This window comes from Anguilla anguilla, chromosome 4, assembly GCF_013347855.1.
Source record: "Anguilla anguilla isolate fAngAng1 chromosome 4, fAngAng1.pri, whole genome shotgun sequence".
Classification (NCBI taxonomy): Eukaryota; Metazoa; Chordata; class Actinopteri; order Anguilliformes; family Anguillidae; genus Anguilla; species Anguilla anguilla.
This window is the reverse complement of record NC_049204.1, coordinates 1,177,142-1,194,397: the sequence shown is the minus strand read 5'-3', so window position 1 is coordinate 1,194,397 and position 17,256 is coordinate 1,177,142. Positions and strand designations below refer to the sequence as shown.

At 44.3% G+C, this 17,256-nt stretch overlaps 1 protein-coding gene across 1 annotated transcript in view; it reads left to right on the top strand.

Moving 5' to 3' along the window:
* The first annotated feature begins 229 nt into the window (after positions 1–229).
* LOC118225400 (inactive N-acetylated-alpha-linked acidic dipeptidase-like protein 2) overlaps positions 230–17,256 on the top strand; it is a 330,235-nt gene continuing 313,208 nt past the window's right edge. The window contains exons 1-2 of the mRNA XM_035413736.1: positions 230–316; positions 15,596–15,660. The gene's annotated coding sequence lies outside the window, so the exon portion shown is untranslated. The remainder of the gene's footprint in view (positions 317–15,595; positions 15,661–17,256) is intronic.

The following is a 17,256-nucleotide window of genomic DNA, read 5'->3' as shown; positions in this document are numbered from 1 at the left end:
GTTACCATGTAAAACAATTTTATTTAAAACTTGCTGAAAATGAAATGTGTAGGGTATCGCAAACTCACTTGATGACTGACCTTGCGCGGGAAAGACCTCGCGCGTTTTGTTTTAAAGGTCATAAAGCAAATAGCGTGAAGTTCGTATAGCCAGGGGTTGAAATAGCTGGAGCAGACAGTCGCTGTTATGAAGGAAGCCTTTTTTCCCCCTCACAAAACGTCTAAAACGTAGGGTGCGTCACAGTACGTTAAACACCGAGAATTTCTGAAGTAGCCTAACTTGAAAATGAAGAATGGGACAAATCGACCGGTTGAAGGTAAGTTTTTAAAAAGGACGGATAAAGAATAAGGGTACGTTAGCTTTCTATGACGAAAACGTGTTTTGCAGCGTTTTGCGAATCAAACTGACCGAGCTGGACTCCGACGGAGGTTTCACTTTCGTTGTTGGAAGTAGGCTGGTCGGTCGGTAGGTTACCTGATACTCCTCTACCCTTCCACGGCTGCTATGCTTGATGGGCATTCCGTGGAAAAGCATGCAACAGGGTTCAGTACAACTGTGTTTGTTTGTGAAAACGCGAACAAACAAAAAACTTTACAGAAGTTGTTTTAGTTTCGGTTTGCAGCTTCCAGAAATCCACCCCCCTTTGTTGAACTTCAAACTTGGCATCGCGTGCAACGCCGTCTTGCATTTCAAACTCAGGCTAACGTAACATTCTGCGTTTGAAGCAGTTTGCTTTCATGGCGTGCTCGGAAGTAGCCTACCTGGTGCAGTAGCTATATCCTACCTGTCCGCTGTTCAGAGATAAAATTAGCTAATGCACATATGAATCAGAATAACCTGTTTTGGAACTCGTGGTGGAAACCGACAGAATATTTATTTTATTTAAAAGGCTCTTAAACATTGTGGTGGTTTAAAGTCAGTCACGTGATTTGAAAGGTAACTCGAGGAGAATCAGAGTGGAAACGGGCTATGTTACCGAACACAAACATGCAAGATACAATGACGAATGAGCAGATTAACGATAAGGACGTGCCATCTTTATGTAGGGCATACTGTTTATTTTGCGATGTCTAAAATGTTACATTTCCATTTACTGAGCTGTATTTTCTCATCCTTTTCATTTGGGGGATATAGAATACCGACCTCAATATTGATTGGCAGTTTTGAGTTCAAATTGTATGTGTTTTGATGTGGCTTAATTGGCATGGCCTAACAGTATTGTGACACCTGGATTTGCCAGCCTTATAAATAGCCCCGTCCGTTTCATTGGCAATTGGGTTTTATTAAGATCGGGTTGTGTTACACTTGTGTATTCACACTGTGTTGCGATTTACAGAGTAGGCCATTGGCATTTTAAAAGGTATGACGCTGTAGTCGCGTGTAGCTTCTCTTGTGTCCGTGCGCGCGGTACACACGCGGCATACGCACGCCTCCGTGCGCGAGACCGTGACAGAACAGCGCGGATTATAATGAGCAAAACACACCTTCCGGTGCGACTGCGCTTTAAATAGACGACACCGTAATGTTGCCCACCTCATTATTCAGTGTAAATCACCCTTAACTGCAGCGCGGCCTCTGTGCTATACGTGATGTATTGCACGTCCTTTTGAAAATTGGCAGCTATTAAAAGTGACAGCTTTTTATCAGAATTTAGGTTAACACTCTTACTCACTAGGGAGTCCAATTATTATACAATAAAGCGAAGCGCCAGAGTCCTTGAACTATGAATTATTTGGCATTTCGCTCAATTTATTTCCGACCTGCTTATTTATGTATTTATGTATTTGTTTGTGAGCACAGGAAACATTAGTACTAGCTTTGTTTGCTAAATATTTTGCACTAAATGGAGCATGACCAATGGGTTCTGATCATGTGACAGTACTTTGAGTTACTTTTTTTTCTTTTGAAGTTGTGTCACAGATATGTTCCTTTTCAGCTCTATAAATTGTTTGTATGCATAGTCAAAATCTCTAAGTGTATATGGGCCGTATCCTTTGCACAGTGACAGTGGGCAGCGATAAGAAGAAACGTGCAGCGGGTGTGTGTGGGGGGGGGGGGGGGGGTGCGGGTTTAGGGGGGATGGGATGGGATGGGGGGATGGGGGAGGTGGTTAGATGCTTGTTTGTGTGTGAGTGCGTGTGTGTACGTGTGTGTGTGTGTGTGTGGCTTCACTGGGCTCCTTGGAATTATTTACATTATTTTTATTAATGGAGATTGTAGTGCTGTAGGTATCGTCATAATTTAGGCATAATTTAATCATGGACATTTTTTTGTGACTCCTCTATTGCTCTCCAACTGTACGACACTGCCTGTGGTTGGGAAGTCTTTTTAAAGAGAATCAATGAGCACACTGTAAGGCTTAGAACGGAAATAATGAGTTTTCGCACCTGGATCCAGGTGTGTAGCAGAAGGGCCTCAGGTGCTGTCTTGTCAGCCACAGAGTCTATGGCCTTTCCTTCATTAAACAACCTTAACGGGTTTTTACAGATCATTCTTTTTTCACATATCCTACCAAAAAATGAAACTTGGTTTCAGTCAAAACACTGTGAAGCTCGACCCAAAGTAAGTCTCCATGAGCTTTAACGAGGAAAACCTGCTTTCTGTTCCCTCACAACAGAAACGGGACAGAATTACCCACTCAAATGAAAATAATAATAATAATATTTCAACCAAAGTAAATAACTATATAAAGTTCCTTTTGGTATCAAAGTCCACTTTTTATTGTCCAAGTGCTACTTGATAAGGTAGGATATACTTAAACGACAGCACAGTATCTAACAGCTGCAGTGTTTGTACAGAAAGGTGTCGATGCAAAAAATTGGGTTTTCCTTTCCTGCCCTCGAACTTCCGCCCTATAAACAGTCACGGCACGGCCCTGGGTAAGAATTCCGTGGGGCTCAATTCTGGTCCGAAATTCCAGAAATTTCTCTTACACTAACACTCGATTTGAGTAATTACTGCCTTCTCTGAAGCCATTTAACCTCTCCTTACACAGCTCAGAGATTACGCCACTCAAACCTTTGAAGTGGTATTTTGAATATTTGTTTTATTTTCGGAGGTGTAATTTACTCTGAATCCTTTCCTTTCGTGTGATAGGTCAGTGATCCTACAACTCCGCCTCTATTAGAATTTGTCCACGGGGCGAGTGCAGCTGGCTCTGATCAGTCATAACATGCACCATTAATATTATGGTTTAGTTGCTCTTGAATAAGTGGGCCGATCGTCTTTGGGCTCTCTGTCCAGGAGGGCTATCTCTTCTGAGAGGCCTTTTGATGATCTCCGTTTGGAATGATGGTGTGTTTGTTTTGACACCCAAACTTAGCACAGTACCATGTACTCCTGATTTGATTTTTGTTTAGAGGAGGGCCTCAGTGTCCACAGGTTTAACTCCAGTTAATTTTGGTCCTGGAGGGCCGCAGCGTCTGCAGGTTTAACTCCAGTCCTGGAGGGCCGCAGTGTCTGCAGGTTTAACTCCAGTCCTGGAGGGCCGCCGTGTTTGCAGGTTTAACTCCAGTCCTGGAGGGCCGCAGTGTTTGCAGGTTTAACTCCAGTCCTGAAGGGGGTGCTGTGACTGCAGGTTTCCATGGCTTCTGTTCAAACTGCAGCCAGTCTAAGCCTTGGAAATAAGGTGTGCGGTCTCCACAGCCAATCTAGCACTTAAATGAAGCACTTAAGTGTTGGAACACAAGGAAAACCAGCAGACGCCGCAGCCCTGAGATTCCTGACACGGCAGACCTTACCCCCATTATGTGGGCTCATAGGGAGCTCCTACTCATCAGTCATTTCTGAAGTAAGTGTAAGTGCTGAAAAGGGGTTAAATGGGTCGAATCATGCACATTTAAAAGCGTAACAAGCCACGACATTTTCAGTGGATAAAAAAAATATTATCAAAAGTAACACTCTAATGTCGATTCTAGTTAGACGGAAGAATTTATTTTGTTTAACGTGTGAATTTGTGGTAGAAAGAAGCTACCAGGCCCTGAGTGGAATGTATAGATGTACTGCAGTCAGTTTTTGGAATTTTAAAATTCAGTCCCCAGGAACACCATCAGAGAAAAGGCAGAACTGTGAAAACTAGTCACTTTAGGGAAACTTTTTAACTGCAGATTTTCAGCTGTCTGAAATAGTATATGTTAAAACGCATTTTTTTTTCGCATTCCGTTAAAACAGAATGAGAAAATTAGGCTGGTAATGGCTTTTTGATGAGATGGAACCACGTGCACGTACAGACTGTCTGTTCAGGTGGAGAGTGTTCTGTCCACACTGATGATGAGAGGGGAAATCTGTGTGAGAAGTCAGCACCTCATGCCAACAGTAGACTGTGTATTTGTGAGTGCCTGATTATGATTGGGTTCTGGACGGATGTTGCAAGCGGCATTTTGAGGAAAAAGGCATCTGTCCCCTTGTCTGTTTCTCTTCAGCAATTCAGAACTAGGCCTCCAAACCTGTCGCTTCTGGAATGCAGATTCTTACCAGTGGTTTTCACTGCTGCTCAGAAAACAATTCAGCAGCTCTAAAACTACACAAGACCTATGTTTGCTGCATGATTGTCTCAGCTATACACAGTTCTTTATGGAGAGAGTCTCAGATTTCATAGAGCGTCACAAATTTTCAGAGATCTGATAAATTGTTTGAAAATGTATTGGTCTGCAACCAGTGCAAGCATAAAAAATCTGGTAAGGCGCATTAACTGAAATCAAAAGATCTTGGTACGGCCAGATCAGTTCAACAGCCTTTTGGACCACATTGTCATAGAATCACTAATAACTCTGATGCCTTTTGTTTTGGGGTTAAGCTGGAAAAGACCGTAATGTAGATGCAGATGAAACCATGAAGTTGTGCTATTTGGCCCAAAAGTTGTTAGCCCATGTCTCCCAGTATCCAATATGAGTATAATTTTGATTCCAGGGGTTTCTTATTAGACCAAATCAGCGTGCCAGATCTCATTAAAATGCGTGATGATGTGGTCTGAAAGGGTGCTGAATTGACCTGGACTTTACCCCTCTCTGTGGTGGTCACATGACCACAGTTGCATGTCAACGACAGAACATGTCCACTGTACAGTATGTGCTCATTGGCGTGTAGAACATGGTCATTCCAGAAGGTTCTAGAACCGTTCGGAACGCCCCACAGCGACAGGTCAACCCGCATTTAACCTCTCTCTGTGTGGAACCTCTCTGAACCACCAGGGGGTAACGTGCGGGGGCCATAGGGAAGCAGATTTAATTTATTTCATAATTAATGCCTCTCGCCATCGTCCTGTAAAGTCATGGAAAGGTCGCTGGAGCGCTCGGCTGTCCTTCTGTCCTCAAACCGTCATGGGAAATGTCTTGAGTCTACAAATCTGAAAGGATGATTATTTTCTCCCTTTAGTAGTGAAACAAATTACAAAAAAGGATAATAATTATTAGTTACACTGCCAAAAGCAGCCTAGAGTGGGCCCGCTCAAAGTATATTTTGAATAATTACATCTTTGAATGATCCCATTTTCATGGAGCGGTCTATTTCAGATGTTTAAAAAAAGACCTTCAGATATATTTAACTATTATACTCGACATCTACGTTTAAAAATTGTAGTTAGGAAAAACATCTGAATATATTCTGAAACCATGTCCCAAGCCTTTATCTCTTTGATAAGGTAGGGTGAAGGTAATGTACTATGCCCAGTCTGTCTGTCTGTCTGCCTGCATGTCTGTATGCCTGCCTGTCTATCCTTCTGTCCATCTGCCCGTCTGTCTGCCCGTCTGTCTGCCCGTCTGTCTGCCTGCCCACCTGCCTGCCACCTAGACAATGCCTGTTGGAACGATTTTTCTGGGGATATGGAAAAACAATGTAAGAGATTGCTGTTGATAATGATGGGGAGGGGAAGTGCTCACTTTATCAAGTTGGCCGCTTTTTATTTTTATTTGTAGCCGCGTTCAAAGGACACGGTAGAATAAATGGTGATCAATGGCAGTATTGGCATAGATAAATGAACTGAAATTAAACAATTTATGTTCAAACGGGAGTTGCCAATTAATTCTCCTCTAGGGCCATTAATCTTCCGATTGTATCGACAGCCATAGTGAATCTAAATAAGAAATTGAAATGCCTTTTTGATGGAGGCTGCTGTAAATTTGACAGCCCCAAAGCCTGCTGAGGTTCAGCTTCCCTGCAGTCTGTCCTCAGAAAGGGCTTCTGCTGGGCTGCTGGGTGGCTCATCTTGCTAAGGCCCCATGGTCTGGTATCTGTAAAGGCTCTGTTCCAGTGTGTGGATGGGGCCCATGGTCTGGTATCTGTTAGGGCTCTGTTCCAGTGTGTGGATGGGCCCCATGGTCTGGTATCTGTTAAGGCTCTGTTCCAGTGTGTGGATGGGCTCCATGGTCTGGTATCTGTTAAGGCTCAGTTCCAGTGTGTGGATGGGCCCCATGGTCTGGTATCTGTTAAGGCTCTGTTCCAGTGTGTGGATGGGCCCCATGGTCTGGTATCTGTTTAGGCTCTGTTCCAGTGTGTGGATGGGCCCCATGGTCTGGTATCTGTTAAGGCTCTGCTCCAGTGTGTGGATGGGCCCCATGGTCTGGTGTCTGTTAAGGCTCTGTTCCAGTGTGTGGATGGGCCCCATGGTCTGGTATCTGTTAAGGCTCTGCTCCAGTGTGTGGATGGGCCCCATGGTCTGGTGTCTGTTAAGGCTCTGCTCCAGTGTGTGGATGGGCCCCATGGTCTGGTATCTGTTAAGGCTCTGTTCCAGTGTGTGGATGGGCCCCATGGTCTGGTATCTGTTTAGGCTCTGTTCCAGTGTGTGGATGGAACCCTCTGGTTGGTGTCAGGTCTGGTCTGTGCCTTTGTTGATTGGCTGTGAGCTCTACTGGATGTTTCATAATTGGCTATTGCTTCAGATGAGGCATCCCAGGTAAAATGCTAAATGTTCACTCAGTGTCACTGGATTGTTTTGTCAATGTTAGAACATTGTCACTACATGGCAGTACGCAACATTGAGAGCACGTTTTGTGTTCGCTGGGATGGTTCCAGTCGGCTGGGATGGCAGTATCTTATCGCCCCCATGCTGGTCAGTCGGTCACCTGCAGGTCCACCTGTCGAGCTGCACACGAAGTGTCTGACTCACATCTGTGCTGCTGCAGTGTGAGAAGCAGCAGGTGCTGACGTCACACAGGTAGGGCACACCTGGCTGCGTTTGCCTCATCCATCACAGGGAATCAGCCTGTGATCACTGAGCCTGACTGGCAGGAGAAACGGGGGAGGAGAGAAAACATTTTAAAAAGCCGTTTTCTCATTTATATCCACACGTTCCAGAGATTTGGGGAAGTCAATACGATCGCTGTCTCCGCAACCTTTTCTCCACTGAGCCGCACCCATGTGAAAGAGGGAAAATTACACCCTCCCGATCACCCATGAAAATGTGAAGATGAGAGCTGGGGGGAGGGGGGTAATACCAGGAATACTTCATCCGGGGGGAAGGGGGGGGGGTTTCTGGCCAATTTAACACCAAGGTCACCCCCCTCACAAACGCTTAAGCTTTTGCAATTTGTATGTGAACACTTTTTTGTTTTTTTTGTATCGCTCAAGTTAACCTGAATCAGAAGAGTGTTGCGGGTTTAAAAAGCTTAATTATCCTTGCAGGTAATTATCAGGAAGCACAGGTCTTTCCCCCCCCACTAGAGTAAATTTTAAGATGCCCGAGCGTTCGTCAGAGTTTTAGCAGGCCAAGCACAGTCAAGTGCAGTATTTAATTTTCATGTTGGAATCTTCTGTGGCTCTGGTTTCCTGCAGTGCTCTTGAATTGTCGACGAGAGCTCTTGTCGCCAGTCACTGGTGCGACACGTTTTCCTTTTTTTAAACATTGCTGAGGTTCATTGGCATGACATGGATAGAAAAAATGACGTATGTACAAATGCACTAAACGCGACACAACAGAACATCCGCTTACGTTTTGGACAGGATCAAATCTCAGATGTGGTACAGCACATGTCCCAGCATGCACTCTGCTTGCTAAATCTCTCAACACCCATTAAGGTCACTCCATGTGATTTGCAATGCAAACAGTCAATGTATAGAAAAGTTATATGATCATCTTTTAAGGTTGCCCTGAAGAGTACTTGATTAATTGGATATTTATACTAGAGCCAAAACAAAAGCTTTTATTATTTAATAATACGTTTATGGACAGTGCTTCTTCAAACGCAACATTTAAAATGTTTAACAGATTTCTAAAATGAAAAGGGGATGAAATAATCCAATTATTTCAATGCGTGTTTGAGAATGTGCGCTGCTTTCTCATGAGAGCTAATGTGGCATCCGTCAACAGAAGAAGAGGAATGCTCATTTTGTGGGGTAATAACTTCAGAAGGCTGCTTCTGTAATTCTTATCTTGTAAATTCATTTTCTCACAGAGGGAATTTAACTGCATTTTGATTTTAATTGGAAGCAGTTTTGTCTCTGGGTCCTGCGTGTTGGTGCGATAAGCAGTCACCGCTTTTTAATCCAAGCATTTATTTTGAAGCCTCTTTGTCATAAAACGCAAAAAGCTGGGTCCACTTCCTTTATTATCGGTTATGACAAAGAGAAGAATTAATTTGCCACCAATCACGCAGTATGGATGAATGTGTCTTCATTTCAGAGTGAACAATGGTTCAGATTTGCTTTCTCGGTTAATAGCTTTCGCGCTGCACTTTATGAAGAAACCGCTTCCATTTAAGAGGCAGGGAATGCGTTTGCTTGTCATAGAACATGGCAACCTGTTACAAAGACTGTGTGACTGAGGCAGAATACAAGTGGAGAAATATGAGTATTTTACAGGCCTTAACCTCCCCAGCCTTAACCACAACTACCAAAACTGATCTGAAGGAAAACCATCGCCATAAAACCTAAAAAAACAACCTTTTCTATTCATACAATTTGTCAGTTTTGATGGAATTTAGGGTTCTTTTAATGTCAGTAATGTGTATAGACATGCTGAGCTCGTCTGTCAGATGTTTCCCAGGAAGGATGGCGAGAGGAAGGATTCCTCAATCCGTCACGCTCAGGCGATCCGCCTTCCGGAAAAATCTGACCTGCTTTTAAACCGCTGCCACCCTGGCATACCTGGCGCTGTTACAGACAGGAAGTTCCCAGACAGCACGGCGAGGACGATCTGATCTTCTGCGTTCGTTATTATCCAGCAGGAGAACACCCTGCTGTACCCTGCCAGGCTCACACAGGAAGTGTGCGCTCAGACACAGCTCCTCAGCTTCCTGTAAGGTCCAGCTCACAGAATGATGTCATACAGACTATGGGCGGGGTCTCACACAGGAAGTGTGCGCTCAGACACAGCTCAGCTTCCTGTAAGGTCCAGCTCACAGAATGATGTCATACAGACTATGGGCGGGGTCTCACACAGGAAGCGTGCGCTCAGACACAGCTCCTCAGCTTCCTGTAAGGACCAGCTCACAGAATGATGTCATACAGACTATGGGCGGGGTCTCACACAGGAAGCGTGCGCTCAGACACAGCTCCTCAGCTTCCTGTGAGGACCAGCTCACAGAATGATGTCATACAGACTATGGGCGGGGTCTCACACAGGAAGCGTGCGCTCAGACACAGCTCCTCAGCTTCCTGTAAGGTCCAGCTCACAGAGTGATGTCACGCGGACTATGGGCGGGGTCTCACACAGGAAGTGCGTGCTCAGACACAGCTCCTCAGCTTCCTGTAAGGTCCCGCTCACAGAATGATGTCATACAGACTATGGGCGGGGTCTCACACAGAAAGTATTGTCCACAGATAACCAGCTGCTATTATAATTCTGATGAGGACATCACCTGGCTTGCTACTGTCAGGATTAATTGGAGATCAATACCGTACATGTTAATAAACGCTAAAGCTTTTTTTAAAGATAAGAATATACTTCTACTTTTATGCATCTCTTCTAATAGACTGCCTGCCATCTTGTTAGCATATTTCATACTTCTCGATTTGTTGGTGATTAGCTGCTTGTGTCCCTATCATCAAGTGCAACAATGACCGTTTGGCTTCTGCGCAGAGAATGGTTTAGATTCTGCATGTGCAACGGTTTGGATTCTGCGCATTTGCGCATACAGCTCTGGCTCTGCGCAGTTTTCTGCATTTAGAACACGGACAGGCGTGTCACAGCTGCGCAGCTGCGCTCTCTGTGTGACGGGCTGAGGAGGCCCCTCCCTCTTAATGCGACGCTGCAGCTCTGCAGTTCTCCGTGGCGCAGTCAGGGTTCCACGCAGGCTGCTGCAGAGGTGGGTGAACCTCGTAATGAGCGTCAGCCACTGTCTGAACCAATCACAGGTCCTGCTTTCCACAACAAAATCATTGATTGGTTGAGATCGGTGAGTGATTGATGGTGTGTGTGTGTCCCGGCCATATTTATCCCACCCAACGGGCTACTACCCCTCCCTGCACACGGGCTGCCCCCACCCAGTCCAGTATTTTTTCCAAATGAAAACTGTACCTGTCATTAATTTGGTTTATTTCTTTTTAATTGTATTGTTTAGAATGTGGCATTTCATTTTGTGTTTGCACGATGGTACTATTCAATGGGTTTCTTCAAAAAAACAAAAATGTTTTTTTTTATTTTTTAAAGATTCGATTAGATGTTAAGGGTATCAATGAAAGGTGCAAAAAATACAAAACAATAAATAAATAAACAGCCTAAGCAGACATTAATTTATTTTGATATTGGTGTTTGCTCACAAGGAGCCCAGAAATGAATACAAACACAAAATGGAGGATCAGCCTGCTGACAGCGCTAAACGCTGTTAGAGGCGGGACTTTGACCGATACTTGCAAGACCAAGACGAAGCCAGGAGACGACAAAATGTACGAGACCCAAAGCGCATGCATGAGATCTGCTAAAGGCACAAAGTAACACTTTCATGAACTGCAACAATAACGAATAACAGTAATTCGGTGAACAAGGTCATCTTTTGTTATCCAGCGTATTCATGTTTTCAAAGGTTTCGTGTTACTAAGTATGTGTAAATTATAATAAAGTGTATATATAAATATTTTTAGGCTACTGTGATTTTTAAAATGAATATAAAAATTATAATATATAATTAGTAGCTTGGTAACTGGCTAGCCAATAGTCATTTAAAAAACACTTTACTTACATAATTATAAGGAAAATTACAATTTACTACTTTTTAAAACTGTAATTTAAACCCTGAATTTCCACTTCACTTCCTATTTGCGTTGAACAGTTTTCTAAACTACTGGAAAGGAAAAGTCATTTCTGCTGAGATTCTCTCTGCCCTCCTGTAAAAACACTGTTTAATCTAGAGCTAGTGCAGACAATCCTGGGACGTGGCTGTACAACATCTGTTAGCAGAGAGCATGCTGGGACATGGCTGTACAACATCTGTAAGCAGAGAGCATGCTGGGACATGGCTGTACAACATTTGTTAGCAGAGAGCATGCTGGGACATGGCTGTACAACATTTGTTAGCAGAGAGCATGCTGGGACATGGCTGTACAACATTTGTTAGCAGAGAGCATGCTGGGACATGGCTGTACAATGTCTGTTGGCAGAGGCCATGCTGGGACATGGCTGTACAATGTCTGTTGGCAGAGGCCATGCTGGGACATGGCTGTACCACGTCTGTTCAGAGAGAGCATGCTGGGATATAGCCGTACCACATCTGTCAACACAGAGCATGCTGGTACATTGCTGTACAATGTCTGTTGGCAGAGAGCATGCTGGGACATTGCTGTGCAATGTCTGTTAGGAGAGCGCATGCTAGGATATAGCCATAACACATTTTTAACAGAGAGTATGCTAGGATATAGCCATACCACATCTATTAACAGAGAGCATGCTGGGACATGGAAACCAGTATTTACAACAAAGCTGCAGTTTCTCAGCAGCGCATGCTAATATAAAATAAAAAAGTTAAAATATTTCAATGTAAAAATCACACTTTACCTAGGACTCTTAGAATTGCCGTAGATATTCTGGAATTCTTTCAAGAGTTGTTGCTGTTTCTATTTATTCATGTTTATATTGTATATATTTGTATTTATTTTTTATTCATATTGTATCTCCTGCAAGACGACAGCCTTGCTTGCATTTACACAGGTAACCTGCAGTTCATCAATGTGTTACTGAGTTTAGCTTCCCTTATACTATATATATATATATATATTTATATTCATTTTTAAGTAAAATAAATATACTCGTGAGGCAAACTGATGTGCATTCTGTAATCATTAAATAGTCCAATTTAGTTAATAGACAGATTTTAGCCAACCGTTTGTCATGCAGACACACTATTTATAATTTTTAGTTGTGATTGCTGAACTAGCAGAACCCCACTCCTGAAGCTGAATGATTGTGGATTGTGTTTTGTGGGTGTGCTGCTATGGACCCCTGCTTAGTGAGGCCAGGCCTTTGACCTGCTCGTGCAGAGTATGACCTGTACAGCGAGTTCTGTTGCTTTTTACATACTCCCATATCCAAAAGCTGCGCTTTCCCTCTTTATTTCTGCTATGGGCTTCTACATTTTACAACTTCATTTAAAAAGAAATTTGTCAGTTTGATTTGAAAAAGAAAAGTATTCGCGTTTATAGTGACATAATATAGTGGAGTAATAGTGGCACATCGATGCTCTTGAAAGATGAAGGTCGATTCCTCGCTGCCGTTCTCGGCGATGGCGCTGATCTCCATCGTTTTGCTTTTTGCTTTTTTTTGTTTGGAGTCTGCGGTGCCGGCTGAAGCCCTCCAAACAAACGGCCCGACCGAGGCGCGGGAACGGCGGTTATTATGGAACGCGTCTCTCTTTTCAAATGCTTCTGTCCTCTTGTGACAAAGTGATTTATTCTGAGGCTCAGAATCGGAAAGATGCGATTGCAGAGAAATCCTCTGGGACCGTGTTTCTCTTCTGTTTTTTTATGGTGCCGTTTTATTATGTTATTTAACTGAAGAGGCTCTCGAGTTGGCATGGAACACCATTGTGTGTGTATATATATTTTAAATTAATAAGTGGCCAAATCCTTTTCTGTCTTCAGGCTAAATTTAGACTGGCAGGCTGGGATGGATTATTGAGCACTTTGAGGGGGACGTGATATGTAGAAGGGAAATTACCTTGGCTTAATTAAGTGCATAAGTCACTGCACATGCACTGTCTGCTGCCCTGCTAGAACATTCTGCGGCTAAAGCTGGGCACTTTGAAGGTCACCTGACACACAGAGTGTAATGTTCTGTTGCCCTGGATACAGTTGACTGGAGACATCCTACTATGTTTATTTAAATTAAATGAAGGCTGCAGAAGTCATTGTTTAATGTTATTTTTTTTTACCGAGGTGATGCAGAAGGATGCTAGACTTTCATGCAGGAGTAGGACCGGTCAGGTAACATGTTTCTCTGAAGCTTTGTAAATGCAGAGGGATTTTGAAACTGAGGTGTTCCTATTGTGAGCCTCACCTCTTCTGTTTCATCACCTTTCCATTAATGACATCCGTCTGCGCAAACTTCAGACACCACAACCGCACCGACCACATCGCACCAAACCGCACCGCACTGCACCGACCGCACTGCACCAAACCGCACCACAACTGCACCGACCTCACTGCACCAAACCGCACTGCACCAAACCACACCACAACCGCACCGACCGCACTGCACCAAACCACACCGCACCGCACTGCACCACAACCGCACCGACCGCACTGCACCAAACCACACCGCACCCCAACCGAACCGCACTGCACCACAACCGAACCGCACTGCACCACAATCGCACCCCAACAGCACCAAACTGCACCACAACCGCACCGCACCGCAGAAATGAACATCCGCGGAAAACAGGCGGCCAATTTCAAACGATAAAATTGTGATAAAAACCAATTTCCCATAAAACGATAACACAAAGGGGAGCGTTTTATTAATATTTATTTGATGTGCTTGATGGAAGCAGAGGTAAAATGACTTCGCCGAAGAAGGGAAACGGTTGATTAGTTTTATACGTGGCTGCTGGAACCCAGATGTAAATCTTTGTGATGGAATATGCATGGCCGGTGTTTAGAAACCTTGATTGTGATGACAGGAGTTTTCGCTCGCGTTTGATGGGATGGAAGACCTGCAGCAGTGGAGAGCTGTTGCACAGGAGAGCTACAGGACTGCCCCACGCCCTGTCACAGCGGGGGCCTTTCTGTAATCTAATACCTTGTTTTGGTGTGATAGATTTTTTAAATTCCTCTTAACCATCGGTTTAATTTTCAGAGAATCGATCTCGGGCTGCAGTCTCTGCGATAAACTCAGAAATTAGCCGTTTTTAACCAGGGAGAGAGAGCCTCGTGTCCGAGACGATTTTTCCTTAATCAATAAACAGATAAATGATGTTACTGCCGCTTTGAACACATGTTCCACAGTATATATTGCACTGCAGGAGGAAATGTGTATTAAGCAGCAGCTGAATTGACTTTTTTAGAAGCCCAGCGTACAGAAATGTGCACGCTGGCGTTAAATAGCCAGCGCTGGATGCCCTTTGTTGTGCCCCAGCTTGCTGGGTGTGTTTGATCACATTCAGACGGAACAGTCTGCATGGCTGCTCAGTCTCTGCGCTCGTCTTTCTTTGGAAACAGACTTCATGAACGCTCATTTTAAACAGCTTTGTGAGGACAGGGCTGTTTTGACCCCCTGTTGTGCTTTTGAATCTCCCAATCTCCCAGGGTTTCATTTTCACAAAAATGCTACAAAATTTATTTATTCCAGAGAATGAAAAATTTATACAGATTCTAACTGGATACATATTTTAATTGACAACACTTAAGTATTTGGTGTGGTTTGTATGACCACTGAGAGATCTGAGAGATCCCAGAAACTGGGCTGAAGGTGTATATGTTTACGGGGGGGCGTGGGGGGGGAGGGGGGTAAATACTGTATTTAAACAGGATACTCTGCTATTTGGGTCTGTCCTTCATTGTATATGAAGCTTTATTTCCCTTCTGTATTTAAGCCCAGCGATTGCCTTTGAAACTGGACATTCTGTCCTGATTTATGCTTTCAAAAGAATTGCACTGCACCGCCATTGTTGGTGAGATGTTTGCTGTTTAAACCGAGAGCAGCTCCATCGCTTTGCGGTTCTCTGTGCTTTAAACATTAAGAATGCATTTGGGTTTTAATTTATATTAAACATTGTAAGTACCTGCATCGCTTCCCTTTTACGTCTGATGAAATTCGCTCGCACAGAGTTCCCGGGACACGGGGGCGTTTGGGCTCTGATTTAATGGAACCCTGTGACAGGGGAGACGTCGGGAGCGGGACGCTGTCGAGGGAAGGGTTAGTTCAGTTTTTCGGGGGGTTAACGGTTTCCGAATGGCCGGGAGGGTGGATCGAAAGTGAAGGGCGTGTGTGAGCGAGCGGCCTTTAATGTGGAATCTCATTAGAGGGGCTGTCAGGGCTCCCCCATTTCGCCTGCGTCTCGCCCGTCCCGCGCCAGCCCGCCTGTCCTCTCCAGCGCCAGGGCCGCCAAAGAGCCATTTACAAATAAATGAAAAATGTCACAACTGATTTGGGTCCTGCGAGACTCCGCCGCGTCAGCTTTGTCACAAACTGTCTTTCTTTCTTTCTTTTTTTTTTTTTGTTCTGTGTCCGCAGGTGGTGCCTCCGGACGTGGTCGATAGTCTTTGGCAGGTTTCGGGCCCTTTCTGTTTGACCCCGGGGTAAGTCTTCAGACAATGGCCTTTTCGTCACGAACGTCCTAATGTTTCTCCCCTGTCCTTAGAAAAATGCCTTTCTGGCAAGCAGGAAGTTAAGCGATTTTTTTGGGTGGAAAAAAGAGAGGGGGGGGGGTGCGGGTGCGGGGGATGTGGTGAGAAAATGGCGTGCTGGTGTGCTCGTGGCAGAGCGCTCGTTGCGGTTTAACCTCGCCCCCCCCCCCCCCCCCCCCCCCCCCTGCCCCCCCCAGCTCTGCAGGAGTGCCCTTCCGGCAGCTGTGGCTCATGCTAAAGAAACGTTGCGCGTGTATTATTTTATTTAATTTTATTTTTCTAGCGTAAATCTGCGGAACGATTCTAACTTTAGCTGTGATATTGGACGCTAGCTCGGGGGGTGTTGTGTTGGTGCGCGGCGTCGGTGACGAAACGGGACGCTCCTAGCCGCCTCGTCGGCGGGGGTGTCGGCACGGTCCCGCCGCAGGATCGCTGGTTGCGGTCGTGCAGCGAGTGCTGGCATTTTGGAAATCTGGCAGCGCTGTCGGGTCGGCGTGGCAGCGGCGGCGGCGGCGGCTCCAGGCTCTCATTGTCCCGTGTCTCGCGTTGCGTCAGCTACACGCCGTGTCAGGCGCTGGGAAACGCTCATTAATACGCACTCTGTGCTTCAGGGAAATATTTTGGTTAATGCAGATGCCAGTTTATTTATTTATTTATTTTTTGGTATTTTGGTCAGTCATTTTTTGGTTAATGCTGTTTTTTCGGTGAGGAGTTGGCTGACTGGCTTTAGGTGCAACATTGCTGATAATCGAAAGGCTAATTTTGTTTTTGTGTTATGATGCCATACCTGTAAACACCTGAATCTAATCGTAATGAATCTTTGATTTATTTTGTTTTTTACATTTTTTATTTCGACACAAATTGTGGCGATATTAACGCTTTTAAAATTAAACTAGAATCGTTGTATGTAATGGATATTTTTTCTATTTTCCTTCAGCTAATATTAATTATATTAATCTATTCTAATTGACCTTTCAAGCACATATTTCAGGTATTTTTTGATTACAGTATAGGCAGTATTAATGCTTTTGCATGTTCGGCATCTTTTGATGTTTTAACTCTTAAAAATGATGTTCGTCATTGATGACAAATCTGAAGAGCTGTAAATGGACTCAGTGCAGCATTAACCTGGAACCGTCTGCCTCCTGATTCACCTCAGCTGAACTTTTGCTTTTTTGTGTGTGCTGGAAAAATGGCTTGTACACAAGGACCACTCAAGAACGGTATGTATTGAAACATTTTCCTGCTCTGAGTGCTCTGTGTTATTGTTGTGTTAATGCCATGGTCCATCAGCCTGGGAGCCTATATCTCACAAGGATATATCTGGTGTTTCAGTTTGAACTAGGAACTGTACCTCTTGTGTCCAAAGCACTGACAGCCTGGAACCTCCAAGCCACAAAAGTTCTGATCTATACAATCTATGCATAGAATTATTTACCGTAAACCATTGTTACCAAAATGCAATACCAGATTCGGTATTTTGTATGTGGGAAGAAACATTTAATTGCATTTATGGTATAATAATAATAAATCTTAAAAAACAATTTC